At 37.6% G+C, this 14,370-nt stretch overlaps 1 long non-coding RNA gene across 1 annotated transcript in view; it reads left to right on the forward strand.

Annotated features, from left to right (window-relative positions):
* LOC130155881 (uncharacterized) overlaps positions 1-14,370 on the forward strand; it is a 151,893-nt gene that overhangs the window by 49,704 nt on the left and 87,819 nt on the right. The window contains exon 3 of the long non-coding RNA XR_008824242.1: positions 12,432-12,519. This is a non-coding gene — a long non-coding RNA (uncharacterized LOC130155881). The remainder of the gene's footprint in view (positions 1-12,431; positions 12,520-14,370) is intronic.

Consider the following 14,370-nt stretch of genomic DNA (forward strand, 5'->3'; position numbering starts at 1 on the left):
AAAAATCAATCGGGAAGTTTTCGTATGAAGTACTGAAGAGTGCTTCAGTGGGCTAGCCTTAAAGGTAATAGCAATAGGTTTCCTGTGTTATTATTTTCCCCTCTAACAGCCTTTGCAGCAGAATCTGTGTAGAAGAAACTACGCCTGAAAGAGGTGTGTGAAAATGAAGTATATCTGTGGTATATTTGCCAAAATGAAGTATATTTGTTGTACATCACAATAGCATTCTTTTGCCTTCTTGATAATATAAACATTTCAGTGACATAAAATGCTAGTTGTTGAGCTGACTGACTAAGCGAAGAAGGGCCTCACACTTTTCAGCCTCAAAACTTCATGTAAAAAATCAGTTTTCTTAAATAACTGGATATGTGATATCTAGAATTTCAGTATTAAGTTCAATGAGGACCTTTCAGATAATTTAATGCACTTGTACTCTTGATAAGTGTTTTTTATTTGGCAGTGAAACAGTTGTAGGAACAAGGATTAATCTGTGTGTTTTGTGAAGAGATTACACTTGCCATTTGTTGCATTTCATGTTTATGTTGGAATACCTCTGACATTAGGAAGTAAATCGAAAAGACTTAACTTTTAAAATGACAGCTGAAGTCTTAACACTGAAAGCTTTTTGATGATTAGAAGACGTGTTTTCTCTTGAAGAGTGATATGGGAAAAGAAAAAGTGTTAGTGCGATTCAGGTCTCTGTCAACATTTTAATTACACAGCTCACAGGTTTTAGTCACTGTGCTTAAGTCTGGCTTTGTGTGTAGTTTTTATTTAATTCCGTTACATCATTTTGTAGTTACCTACTGACCAGTGGGCAATGTCACACTAATGTAGTACGTAATAATGTTATTACTACTTGGGAGCAGGGTTTGTGGGGTTTATTTTGCTTTTGATTTGGTGGTTGGGGGGTGTGTGTGTGTGTTAGCTTGTTTTTTTAGACACAGTGAAGGGGAAAGATTTCAAGGTAAATTCTCAGTAGTTGGCAGGCGTATGATTATAAATGTTTTGTCAAGTCCTGTGTAAACTCTTACTTCACCTATTCTGTTCCTGTGTGACAAGTTCTGTTTTGTGTAGCAATTTGAGTGGTGATAGCTCTGTATGTGTTTGGTCCCATGGTTGCGTTTGTTGACATAAAATATTGGCTTGCACACCTTGTGAGAAAAAGGTAAGTGTCTTTGATTTCAAGGGCTAGCTCTGTTTGTATGGAGCTGATGATAACGCTTTTAACCCCTTCAACACCTTTCTTGTAAGGACCCACCGGGATACAGATAGTTTCTCTACTTGGCATGAAGCACTGTGGCTGTTGTAAGAATCACAGAAACAACTAACTAATCTATCCACCTTTCAGGAACATTGTTTTTCAGCAGGGGTAATACATATAAATAGATGTATATACAGATATGTACTTGTCAGTCCCTCTTGTTCATGTCTTACAGTCCTGAAAGGCTGGAAACATCCAAATTTAAACCCATTAAATACATTGCTAGTAGAAGTAACAAATACAGTTTTAGTAGCTTACTAACATTTCAATGTAGTTCTTTTACATACTGAATTCCACAAAATTATATTTATAATATAAATTTATATCCTTTATAAGGATATAAAGATGCTTTTGCCAAAATCTATCCAAGAGTGATGGAAACTGGTCAAAACTTGGAAGTACAGGAGAATAATGACATATTACTACAGCAGCTTAGAGAAGTCAGATTTGTCATTGTGATGACATGGGCACATACAACTTTCATTTTCACAGACTCGCTGGAGTTGCTTGTAGCACAATGCGTTTTCTAATTCATACTGTCCTTTGAACTGTGTATTTATTTTCTTTCCTCCTTTTTCATCGCCCTTTTTCCTTTCTTGTTTCTTCATTTCAATGTCACTCCAACTTTTTCTGCCCAATTCTTTCTCCCTCAATCTTTCTTTTCACTTTTCACTCCGTTTCTAATTTCGCTTCTAGAATTGTTGCTAAAGTAATGTAGAATTCACAGAAACTAAGGGCTTATTTCTGTCACAGAGTCTATTTCCTGCAAAATAATAATATTTAAAGATCTAAGATTTGCTTTAAGGATATAGAGTGTACCATTCAAGTCACAAGGACTAGAAGATCAGTTCAGGACATCACAATATCTCTAATCTAGTTTTCTTTTGTGATATCTTGATTTGGTTTTGATGTGAAAAGGCTTCCTCTGCTTAAGCAAAACAGTTCCATAGGGAAGCAAACCGCTTTGCCATAGCAGAAGCGTTGTGGTCCTGGTGCTTTGCCTGTGCCAGGGTCTGGGAAAGCTAGCTGCTGCTGGGGAGGGGGGCAGCACCTAGCCGGGGGTAGCTACTGCTGGGGAGGCAGAGCCACCCAAAAGCCATGCTTGGTGCCCAACCCTTCCCACCATTGTACCTCTTCAGCTGGCTCAGTGTTGTTCTCGATTCCCTTTCCTTTTCCCGTTCCTGCCAGAAGATCTGGCTGGCCCTGGTCCCATATTCTCACGCAGGCTTGCTTTGCTGCAGAGGAGCCCCGAGCCGATGCTGTTTGTGTTGGTTGCTCAGTGGTTTATGTGAATTGAGTTACTGACCTTTCTGCTTCCTCAGAGGCAGTGATTGCTTCACAGCGGACATCACCTTGTGAAAATAACATAGCTGGGAGCTGTAGGAACTGAATGAGTGAGCAGGAAAACTGGGTGAGCTTTCGGTTCAGCCCAGGGTGATACAGCCGGTGTGTGGGAACCATCCTTTTGCCTTTCCTCCTCTTCAGTGCTAGAGGAGTCCTGCTGCTGGGGTGATGTCCGGGTTTTGGCTGGGGTAGAGTAGCTGGTGCAGTGCTGTGTTTTGGATTTAGCATGAGAATAACATAGATAACACACCGATGTTTCTAGTTGTTGCTAAGTGATGTCTGTACTAAATTAAGGACTTTCCAGTTTCTCAGCCCCTGCCAGTGAGAAGGCTTCACAGGCATGAGAAATTGGGAGGGGACACAGCCAGGACAGCTGACCTGAACTGGCCAAAGGGATATTCCATCCATGGGACATCGTGTTCAGTATATAAAGCTGGGGGGAGTTGGCCGGGGCCTGCCGATAGCTGCTTGGGGGCCGGCTGGGCGTCAGTCAGCAGGTGGGGAGCGATTGTATTGTGCATCACTTGGGGATTTTTTTTTCCTTTTGGGTTTTGTTCCCCTCTGCCTCTCTCTCTCCTGATTACAGTTGTTGTTGTCATTATTATTAGATTTAAATTATTAAATTGTTTTTATCTCAACCCATGGGTTTTACCCTTTCTCCCAAATCTCCTCCCCATCCCTCTGCATGGGGGGTGAGCGAGCAGCTGTGTGGTGCTTAGCTGCTGGCTGGGGTTAAACCACAACAGGCGAGCAGCCTCGCAGAGCATGCAGGCAGTGCCATGTCAGTCAGTGATGAACTACAACATACAACCTCCCTGGTCTATAGATGGCATCATGCAGTACTGCCACCAGTAAGGATATTTCCATGTGACATTATTTTATAGATTTTCTTACATGATGTTTCAATAAGAGGTTGGGCTGACTGTTTTAATATATTTTTATGATGGACTGAATGATCAGCTACAATTTCCTGCAATTGCCTGTAGTGAAACCTTGGACTTAAGCAAGTTCTTCTCAATTGCCCCGCTTTCTGAAGATTTTCCAGGAAACAAATCTGTTTATATGCATCTATCTTATACGCAAGGAAAAGAACAAGTTAGATCTATGAGTAGCTGAAAACCAAAAAATCCTCCATGCTCTTATAATAAAACAAGAGCAATAACCCAACATTTTGTGTAGTGCAGAACACTGCTGCGACCATTTGTTACTAAATATTATGGAAGGATGCTGAGGGGTGTACATAAACCAAATCTGCTTATTTTCCAATAGTAGATCTCGTAGTATTTTTCTTGGCAATCATACTCATCCTCCTCTTTCAGACCATCTTTTTTTGTTTGTTTCTAGACAAATATCTTCGCTGCTTCAACATACACCTATTTATTTAGTGGATTCTTTTAAAATGAGTTAACATTTCTTGCTATCAAAGTTGGTACACTATTAAAACTTCCTTCAGCTAGTCACTCTGATGAAAAAAGTGTTGTTCTCCTTCCTACTCTGAGGTTTTTCAATGATTCATTTCTCTTTGGAAGTATTATTGGGTTTGATCTCATACTTAATTTGCTCTGCATTTCTCATAAGCTTGCAGAGTGCTGAGAGCTTGCTGGTTTCAGAAACGTGCCAGTGTTAGTTTTGCATTTGAATTGGTTGCTGTTTACAAGCCAAATGCTAACGGAGCTGGTTGCTAAAGCCTCACTGTTGTCTTTTTGGGAGGATTTTTACAGCGGTGTCAATGGATATAGTGATACCAGGCTATAGTGTGCACAGCAGAGGCTACACAAGTGATAAGGACAAGACCTTCTGGAGTTATAAGGCCTTTTAAGAAAGGCTTCCAGCACCTTTCAGGCCTTGACAAAGCTGCTCACCTGTGAAAGCTTTACCAGTAGCAACTTGTTGGAAGGAAAGCAGATCCAGGTGACTATTGTGTAAATGTGGGGAGACCTTGTCTGAAAGGTTGTTAAAGGGAGAGAAAATTAGAAGAGGGAAAGTAGATGTTTTAGCTTGTCCTCATTCTGGGGCTGTTTGTACACATGTATGAGAGAGCTGTCCGTGAGAAATTGAATCCTGAGATAATTTCACACTTGTGACTAAATGTATTTAATTAAAGTTATTTATTGCTCTTTCTCCCTGCTCCCACAAACACATACTCAGTATCTTTATGTGACTGTTAAAGGGTCATTAGAGTAGAAAAGAAAGCATATGTTTTATTCCCTGACTATTGGGGAAAAAAATCTGGCTAGAATTAATAAAAATGCCAGGTTTCAGATGTGCTCCAAATGACTGGGGATATGCAAATGAACACTGATGGGGAAACGGCTTCAACTTGTAACTGTCTGTTGGCTAGAGCTGTTTTTCAGTTCGTTTTGATCATAGATGTTTTGAAGAAACTTTTCTTATTACTGCATATTTTAAGGATTTTTTGGAGAGATGATACGAACTTTCTTGTAGTTTTGTTGTGCGGGGGTGGGTTTTTTGTGTGTATGGGGATTTTTTAAGATCTACTTAATTTCATCCCCCAGTAAGATTCTTTTCCATCTGGGTGGTCTTAGTTTCATTTTGAGCAAAATACAGTTTACTATTCTGACCTATTCAAGGAAGTGTCTGTGCGTGCATATCACATCACACACAAATACCCGTATCAGTCTTAAGGCAGAATATCAGGCCTTACTTTCCAAAATCTCAAAATTAGAAGATGCTGCTCCTTCAGCCCTAGTCACAAAGCTGAAATTATTTTAGAATTTCCATTACCTCTGTATCACTGAGAATTATTTTTCTCCCTGCAACATGGAGAACTTGGATATGAAAAGTCTTCATTCCTAAAAAGAATTTTGGTGAAATTCTTATTTATTTGATTTTGAGGGGGCAAAAATTCTTAAGTAAATGAAAAAGTTGTAAGATGTAATTTTTATAATAGACTTCTAAATAAATGCAAAGGTATTAACAAGCTGATTTACCTGGGTTTGGCTTTATATAATGAAATTATAGTGAGAGAACACCCAAAAGGTTACCTTGTTCTTTTTTTCAGCATACATTCTGAAAGCAGAGTTCGGTCAATGTCATTTAGTAGCAAAGTAGCTTAGCCTTTTCTACAAGTCCCTACTCTTCTTGTGGGTTGTGGGGTACGCTTTTTGGCCAGTTATCTTCAGACAGCCATGAACTATAAATGCCAAGTTACCATTCCCTGAGTTAAAACAGTAGCTTCCTTTCACAGATCTAGTCTCACTTTTTGTTCCTGCTCATCTTGCATGTTTTGTATAGGGCAGATGGTGGGGAAAAGGAGGAGCAGCTTAAAGTGTGCTCAGTATCCACTGAATTAAAAAATTACCCTTATCACTTAGATGAGTACAGTTAAAGCGTGTTACCCCGCTTAGATTTCGGCTGGTTTTTTGAGCTGTGCAATGCATAGCTGCAATTGTGCAGAACTGTAGATGTAACGTTCCCTGAGAATTCTAGTTTCAGGTCAATAACCTTGTCTCTGTACAGTATATAAGAATTTCAATGTATGCTATTTCAGTAGCCCTTGGTAAGCTGAAATCAATATGGGTTCTTGCACTTTTAAACAATATACTGTATAAGAAACCATGCAAGGCAATCTCTTGGGGGTTTCTTTTTTGTTGTCATTTGAACTATATGTAACAGGAACCACAGGGAAAAAAAACCAAAACTTTTCAAAGAACATATTCACTAAAGTGCTTGGTGTGATTCAGCATTGCCTTGAAGGGCAAAAAATATCTTAAAAGTTCAGGGGGAAAGAGGGAGGTACACAGAAGGGTGATTGTACCCAGTCATTTGAGACAAATGTCAACAGCTTCATGCTACATGAGTCAGGTATTTATGTCATAATGCTTACATTAGAGAAAAATAAGTGTTTTCTTTCAGGTTGAGGATGTATACAAAGTATAGAAGGATTAAATCACTGGCTACATTTACTATTAAAATATATATATGTCGGGTACAACAAGATGAAGCACTACCTGCACTATCTTATTGTTTGTATCTCACAGACAAAAGTGCTTCTATCTGTTGATGTTAAAATGAATCATGGCATTAAACTTATAGAAGCAAAGTGAATTTAAACAAAAACGCCTGCTGTTTATCAGACACCTCCAAAACCTTGTGTTATGAGGAGGTGAAAAGTAGTTAACAGCAAGTAGAAGAGAGTGCTCTCTTATCTGGTAATTCTGTTTCAGCCTTGTACTAGCAAACTTGGACACTATCATTGGGCAGAGAGAGAGAAGAAAGTTTTTATAGCTCTGAAAGGGTGTTATACTATGGTAGTAACTACTACAACATACAATATTTTTTTTCATGAGAGTGGTTTTTGAATCCTTTTTGTTATATTCCCAGCCATATTCATGCTGTGCCCTTGGGATGGTTATTCTCCAACAGACAAATGTATGGCTTGCATGTCTGAAGCAACTGTGAATTTTTGGCAACAAAGCCGTTTTTCTTGCATCAAGTGAATGAGTTATATTCAAACAAATGGCATGGTTTTAAAGATAGGTGGTGTGGAGCAGTGCTCTGTAAATTTGCTTGCTTTTGGGTAACTGCTGACTTCCCACTGTATACGAGGTATGGAGTCATGGGAGAGCCGTCCCTGCAGACACATTCTTGTTCACAGGGCCACGTAGGTTTTGGGTGTCTTCACAGAAGTAATTTCAATAAACATGCATGCATTCTGAATGTCGATCTGGTATTCTAAAAGGGGATGTGAAAAAAGCCCGCTCCCAATTCCTTTGCTCTGGAGTAAATATCAAAAGAGATTTAAAGGAAAGAGAAGGGAATGCTAACATGAGTCTGCAGGTTCAACGCTTCAGATTGCATCTGTGATTCCCCGTCTGAAGTCACTGTCCTATTGCTCAAAATGTTTTCTATTTATTAATCTCCCAAGAAAATGCTTTTCCAGAGTTAATGCTTCAGATCAAATCTGGAATAGGCATTAGATTTTCTTTCAGTGAGTAAGAAGTCACTTGATATTTCAAAAATTCTGGTAGCTGAGGGGATAAAAAACCCCTCATTTGAATCTGTAGATTTTCTTTTGTGAAATATTGGAAGGCAGTCTATGGAAGCTGGTACTGTCCTGGTTGGAAGAACCCTGTGATTGTTCTCATGGTACAGCTTTGAGTTGTTCACAGAAAAGTTTTTCTATGTCTTATACATAGAAATATTTTACCCTACTCTCTTTATATATTTTTAAGGTGAGGTTGGTTCACCACCATCTTTTTCTCTGGAGGCTGTGAATAGTTTGGATAGTTTCTTAGAAAACAGATTTAGTTCTTCTCAAATAGTATATTTATATCTGTATAGGCATTCAGATCACAGTTTCTGGTGTTTGTCAGTGCATGGGAAAATAAGGGATCCATAAATCCATAACTGAGAAAATTCACCCCATCTTTGATATGATTTTTTTTTTTTTTTTTTTTTTTTTGAAAGTGAAGAATGAATGACTTCATTTCCCTTGCGGAACTTGTCGGTTCTGTAATACAAGTGCTTTCCCTAAGTTACTCATACTACTTTGAGTAGAAAGATCAAGTAGGGACTTGAAAGGAGATTGAAATGAGACTCCAGTGACAAAAGCATCTCCCATCAGCATAAACAAACACAGAATTTTGGTAATAAGATAATCAATACGACAGTCAAATGCATTAAATTGCAAATGCAACTGATCATAAAATACAAATTGAAGTCAATCATTTCTATTCAGATTTTTGAATAACATAACCTAAATATCAGAAAGTCCTTCCATATTTATTTCATTTGTGAAAGTGAGATGTATGAATTACTAATGTGTTCTTTAAGAAAGATAACTTTTTTCCATAATGATTCCAATCTCAATGGTTTGAAAGCAATCAAGATCGTGTTGCTTGCTTCATACTCTTCTTTATGTACTTTTCTGGGTTTAGAATTTCTCACTATTTTCTCTGTTTAGCATTCCCAAATATTAAGCATTTTTCCCAAACCGACCGCTGTAGTGCAATCTGAAATATAATTTTCTATATTGGAATTACAGAAAATATCATGTATATGTTTTCCAAGTGCTTTGCAATGTAATTGGTCCTTTCGTTGTGCTTAGCAAACCTAGGAATGATTTTCCCTGCAGATAGTCTTGAACACAGAAGCTATAAACTCAAGAATTCTCATAGCAACCCATTTACTGTTAATGTTCTCCTGTACAGCTATATTTTGAAAAAAGAAAAATCCTATTAGGTGATAATGGAAAAAAAAACCCAAACAACAAGCTCAAAATCAGCTGAAGTGTATTTAGAGACGGGTCAGTTTTTAGAAGGAAAATGATAAATTTTAGACAGGTTGCAAAATTAAAGGCAGTGTGTGTGTATGGTGCATATTTTAGGTTTTTGTTTGGCTTTTTTTTTCCTCATTCATCACAGATTCTGGATCTGAGCATTAGTTATGTTTATCCTTTAATCCTACTGTCTGGGTTTGTTTATGTAAGATTTATTATATAGCCAGGGTGGGTAGTTAAATTAAAAATAAAACTGACCCTCAGTCAGTGCAAGAATACCTAAAAACAGATTACTTCACTCTTACATAATGAATTGAGAATAAATTTGTATGAGTTGGGCTCCATGTTTCCTGAGTCAACATGAGACGGAAATTACTGTCAGTTGTAATTATTTTTTTTTTTGCACTTAGCTTTTTAATGTATGAACAGCAAAACAAGGAGGAAGAGTAGCTGTGTACTTTTTCTATAAATATCTTAAGATAGAAACTCACTTAATGACCATGTTTTATTGTTCAGTTTATTAAAAATCTATTATAATTGAATGTACTTACTACTGTCTGTGTACAAACCTCACCCAATAGGATTTTTGTTGGTTCCTGGTAACCTTTACAGAAAATAGTTAATAGATACCAGAAGCATAGGGTTTGGGTGAACAAACATGAAAACCATAACATTGTGAGTGCTCCCCCTTTTTTTTTGGACACAAAGCTAATTTTAATAGGTATAAATTGTATTAGGAATTGAATGTATTTACCTTAAAATAATTGTTGATATTACAGCTTGTTCTGCCAGGGCTCTGTAGTTTGAGGCTAGGTTCCTGGTGCTTTTTGGCTTGGTTTTTTTTTTATCTCTTTATTTCATGAATGTGCTGAAGCAGACTGGAAATAACCACATTGCCTAGTTGTCTGGGCAGTGACTGAAATAATAGTTGTGGAAATCACAGAGGTTTTCACTTGGTGTGCATTTTGTATTCTGTACTCATAGGGCAAGCGTAGAAAAATTGTGGTGTGTTTGTCCTCATGTGCTGCTAGGAGCTACGGATTAAATTTATCCTGGTTTAAAAGACCTACTTGAGGGGGTTTTTTCCTCTTTAAAATCCCACTTAAATCCTGTTTTAATGTCTTAAGTAGAATTTAAATGATGTCTAGTATATGCTCTTTGTAGAGAGGGAAAAAATGATCCTATAGGTTACTAGGAACATAACATTTAGCAATTTCATCAAGCCATATGTAACAAGATTTCAGAGCCACTGATGGGATAACCTTTTGTGAAATCCTAACTGTATATTCTTTGATTAATTGTTTCCACTTAATTAAAAAAACAAAGGAACTCAAATGGTTAAGTGACCTAGCTTAGGGTCTTAACCAGTGGATATTACTAGCTCTGCATATTCTCTGACTAGTCCTTGTGACTCCCTATACACTTAGTTAATTTTAAAATGTTTTGTTTCATTTTGAAATAATTCTTTGGGAGGTGTTTTATTCTTTGGTTTTAACATTGCCACTTGTGAAACACTCATGCAAGCAAAAGGCAAAGTAAATTTAAATCTGCTGTAGCAGAAATAGTGAAATCAAAGCTGTTTAGGGGGGAAAAAAAACCAACAACAAGAACAAAAAAAACACACCAAAAAAAAAAAAAAGCCAACAAACCCAAACACCAAAAAACACCAAAAAACAAAGCTGAGGAATCTTGCCACCCCAGCTCGCTTGCTTTGATCCCTCTATTGGCTGTGTATTTGTATAATTGTTCATGAACAATCTAGGTGGAAATGTCAGTTTTCAATTATTATATTTTTAACAGCAATGCAAAGAGGTTAAAAAGCCTAGTGATGACTCTAAATCTGAAAGCAAAAGTTTAGTGGGGTTACACGGTTGTTCTGAGCCATGGTATTGGTTGTATAGAGGAGACGTAAGCTTATCCTGAAAATATGTTTTCATTAAAGTCATGTTTCTTTGCTGTGAGTGCAGCAGGTTTATGGGGTGATGTGGGTGTGTGGTCCTGTGGTTAGAACAGGAGAGTACAAGTAGGACAGGAACTCTGACTGCACCAGCTCTGCCATTAACTCTCTGTGATCCTGGGCAAACCAGAAAACCTCTGCTGTTTGTTTTGCCCCATTCACACTGGATAAAATGCTGATTTCAGAATGAGCCAAGAACTTTAGTTAGCAGACATTTGATTTGCTTGAGAGTCTCAGAAAAGGGATACTATGGAAGCTTGAAAAGACACTTAATTATTCAGCTAGACTACAAAGTTTTCCAATACCCCAGCACAGTTATGCAGTGAAAGATACTGCGTTCTCTTGCTGTGTCAAGAGTAGGTGGTTTTGGCTTTCAAAGGCCAGAGCAGCGTTTAATTTACAGTTTTAAATAATTAAATATGAACTCATACATCTGTACAGTGTATTATTATTATAAAATATATTTAGGATAATATTTTTTTTTGTCAGCTCACAGTTGGTTTATGACAAAGTCTGAATCTAATTCATTGCTGTCACAAGCTTTTTAAGGTGTGGTATGAGTGCAGGTTTTACTTAATTTCCCCCCTTAGGCAAAATATTTGTTAGTTAATTATGTGTAATAATTTTCTATCTTTTTTGCTCATCTTGGGAGCACTAACAAACAAATCAGGACATATGTCTGTCAGAAGCAGCATGAACTGACAAAAGCAGAACAAATCAGTGGGTGGGACATGTGGCAAATGTTTTTTTGAGGCTTTGTATTCAGAGGGATTTGGATAGCAAGACTGACTTTCTGCACCTGAAACCATTACTGAAGTGATGAATCAAGCCTGAGGTGTAATTTAAGGGAGGGTAGTTTTAATGCAACGCAACAGCCCTACTAGGAAAATCAGGATTTGGGGGTCTCTAAAATAATAATAGTAAAAAAAATCAGAGTAGGGTGGTGGTTTGGTTTGGTTTCTTTTCCTCCATGAAATATTCTGCTGAAGTGGAAAAAATACATTTAACAAAATGGTCATTTAAACATTATTTTGGTCAAAGCATAACATAAGACAAAGTCAAAGTCATTACGTCAGCAAAAAGTGGATTAAATTTGTTTCATCTTTGCTAAATACAAATGCTGTGTGCATGGGGAAAGGGTTGGTGATACAGATTATTAAAACACGGTTGTAAAACATGTATTCTCTATGATTGCCTTTGTGTACTAGTTAACGAGAAAAGTGTTGCCAATCGCTTTACAAAATTGGGCTTTAAAACATTAAAGTTTTAAAGTCACAGAGAGTCTAGCTTCTGTATGGGCTACCATTTGTAATGTCTATGTTTGCACCATGTGTAGCAATTGAAAGCAATTTGGATTTAGAAGGACTGCACTCTATTACCTCTGTGACAACAGGAACTACAGCTTCAATTAGTGGTCAAGCCATTACAGGAGGCATAGTACATTATTGTGAGTAAACACAGGATAAAGCGGGCTGTGTTTGGCCTTGAGGAGCTTAAAACTGAAAGACGTGCTGACAAACCATGGGCAAGATAACAAGGTCTGCAGGCAGTAGGTTGATATAAAATGCAGATGTATTTGCAAGAATAAAATTGTTTTATTTTCTGTTTTGCTTTGTCTTTTCCAGGGCAGTCATTCTGTTGGCATTCGGGAATTCCAGATCAGGACAAGAAGATGAAGATGAGAGCAGGGTCATCAGAAGCAAGTGTTGAGAGGTGAGCATTTCATGAACTCTTGTTGCCTGACATACGTGACAGGGTGTTTTGCATTACCCAGTCTAAATTGGTTCGACAAATACTAGTTTCTCAAAAGATCTGACAGCAGTTGTAGGGTAAGAAGATTGTAATTATCCAGACAGACTTGTCCAAAACTAATCATTTGAAACCAACTTTACTTCCTCTAGGAAAATGTTACAGGTGGCATGGATAACGAAGGTCTGGCTGGTACCATGTAAGGTTTTTCAAATCATACTGCATGCTTATCAGGCAGCATCTCATTTGTTATATGGACTTGGTGAGACAATTCTGAAATGCATGTACTAGTTGGCTGGTAAAGCGTGTTCAAGAAACTGCTGTCAGTGATCCTCTGTCAAAAGAGAAAGTTGTTTTAATGGCATTTACGCAGGGTTTGCACTTTTGGGTTGAGTACAATTTCATGCTTTCCTTGCTGATAGGGAAGGTAAAATAAAAAGGGAGCATATTGTATTGGCAGGTGATGCTACACTACAATCAATTTGAAAAATGGCGATAGCTTTGAAAGCTGTGTACTAAAATAATATTGAGGAAAATAAAAGAAAATTAATTAAGAACAATTATCAGATTATGCAGATTAGAAAGGAATAGTTAGATGGTCATTCCATAGGAAAAAATGCATTAAAAATTGCTGGGGCTTCTGGTGGACTGTGATGCAAATAGTGGTCAATATCATCTTTTTGGAGGAAAAAAAAAAAAAGACAAATGGGGATGTTTAAGTAGATGTCATCTGCAGCTGATGTAAAGTAATCCTCTGCTCCATTAAATGTTCCTACAGTTTCATCTGAAATACTTTTTTCTGTTATTAGCCTTAAGTGGCTAGAAGAGTAACAGGTTAAACATCAGGAAAGGTTTTGTTAACTTTAAAAGTAGTGTAGTACTGGAATGATTGCTGGGTTGGGGAGCTTCCATTGAAGATCTTCAGGAACTTGTTACCTCTTCATTAGTTAGGTGTGAGTTGACTGCACCTGAAAAGAATGGGTGTGGGCAGCCCAATTAAAACCTTAAACCTCTTTTGGACCCATTTTCTGCATATCATTCATATATCCATATGAAAACCCTGCTTTTGAATTCCCTTATCCATTGTTCATGCTTAGCCCAGAGATTTGTGATTTTAGTGGGATGTAAAGTGAGAAATCTGCACACACTGCCAGAAGGCACTGGTGTTTTGACACTTCCATTCAGTAATGTTGCCTGAGAATCTTTTGAGGAATGGAATAACTACATGCCTTGGACAGCACTTGCTCTGAATTTTACAAGCCAGATGTATTTTAATACATGGCTCAGTTCGTTATGGTACACTGAGTTCATTTATAGGTTGTGTTACATCTAAGAACTTGCTAAGGGGCTCCTTCGTGGCTCCGGTTCATTGACAATCGCAGCTTTGCTAGGTTGTGATGTTTGTTTGGGAGAAGTTGGAGGTGAACCAAAATCAAGCCTAAAGTTGGGATTTTCTTAATACAGTGAAATATGTTCCAGATAACTATTATTTATTATTTTTGAGGGGATAGTTTTGTGTCAGATTCCTGTGGAAAGGGAAAGGAAGTTCTCATACCTTTTTGCAGTCTCAAGTGTACATTTCCAGGTATTTGAACAAATACGGTCAAGTAAGTGGTAGCTTTAAACTGCAATTTCATGCCTCCTGAATGATCTAGATCATCCTGGGAAACATATGTAATTTCAAATTGCTACTTCAACAGTGGGAAACTTTTGTGATATTTTCACATGACATCTCTAGGGTCAACCAAGGAATTCAAACAAAGATCCTTGTAGAGAATACAAGGAAGGCCAAAATGTGAAAAACTGGTTGGATGA

This window comes from Falco biarmicus, chromosome 10, assembly GCF_023638135.1.
Source record: "Falco biarmicus isolate bFalBia1 chromosome 10, bFalBia1.pri, whole genome shotgun sequence".
NCBI lineage: Eukaryota > Metazoa > Chordata > Aves > Falconiformes > Falconidae > Falco > Falco biarmicus.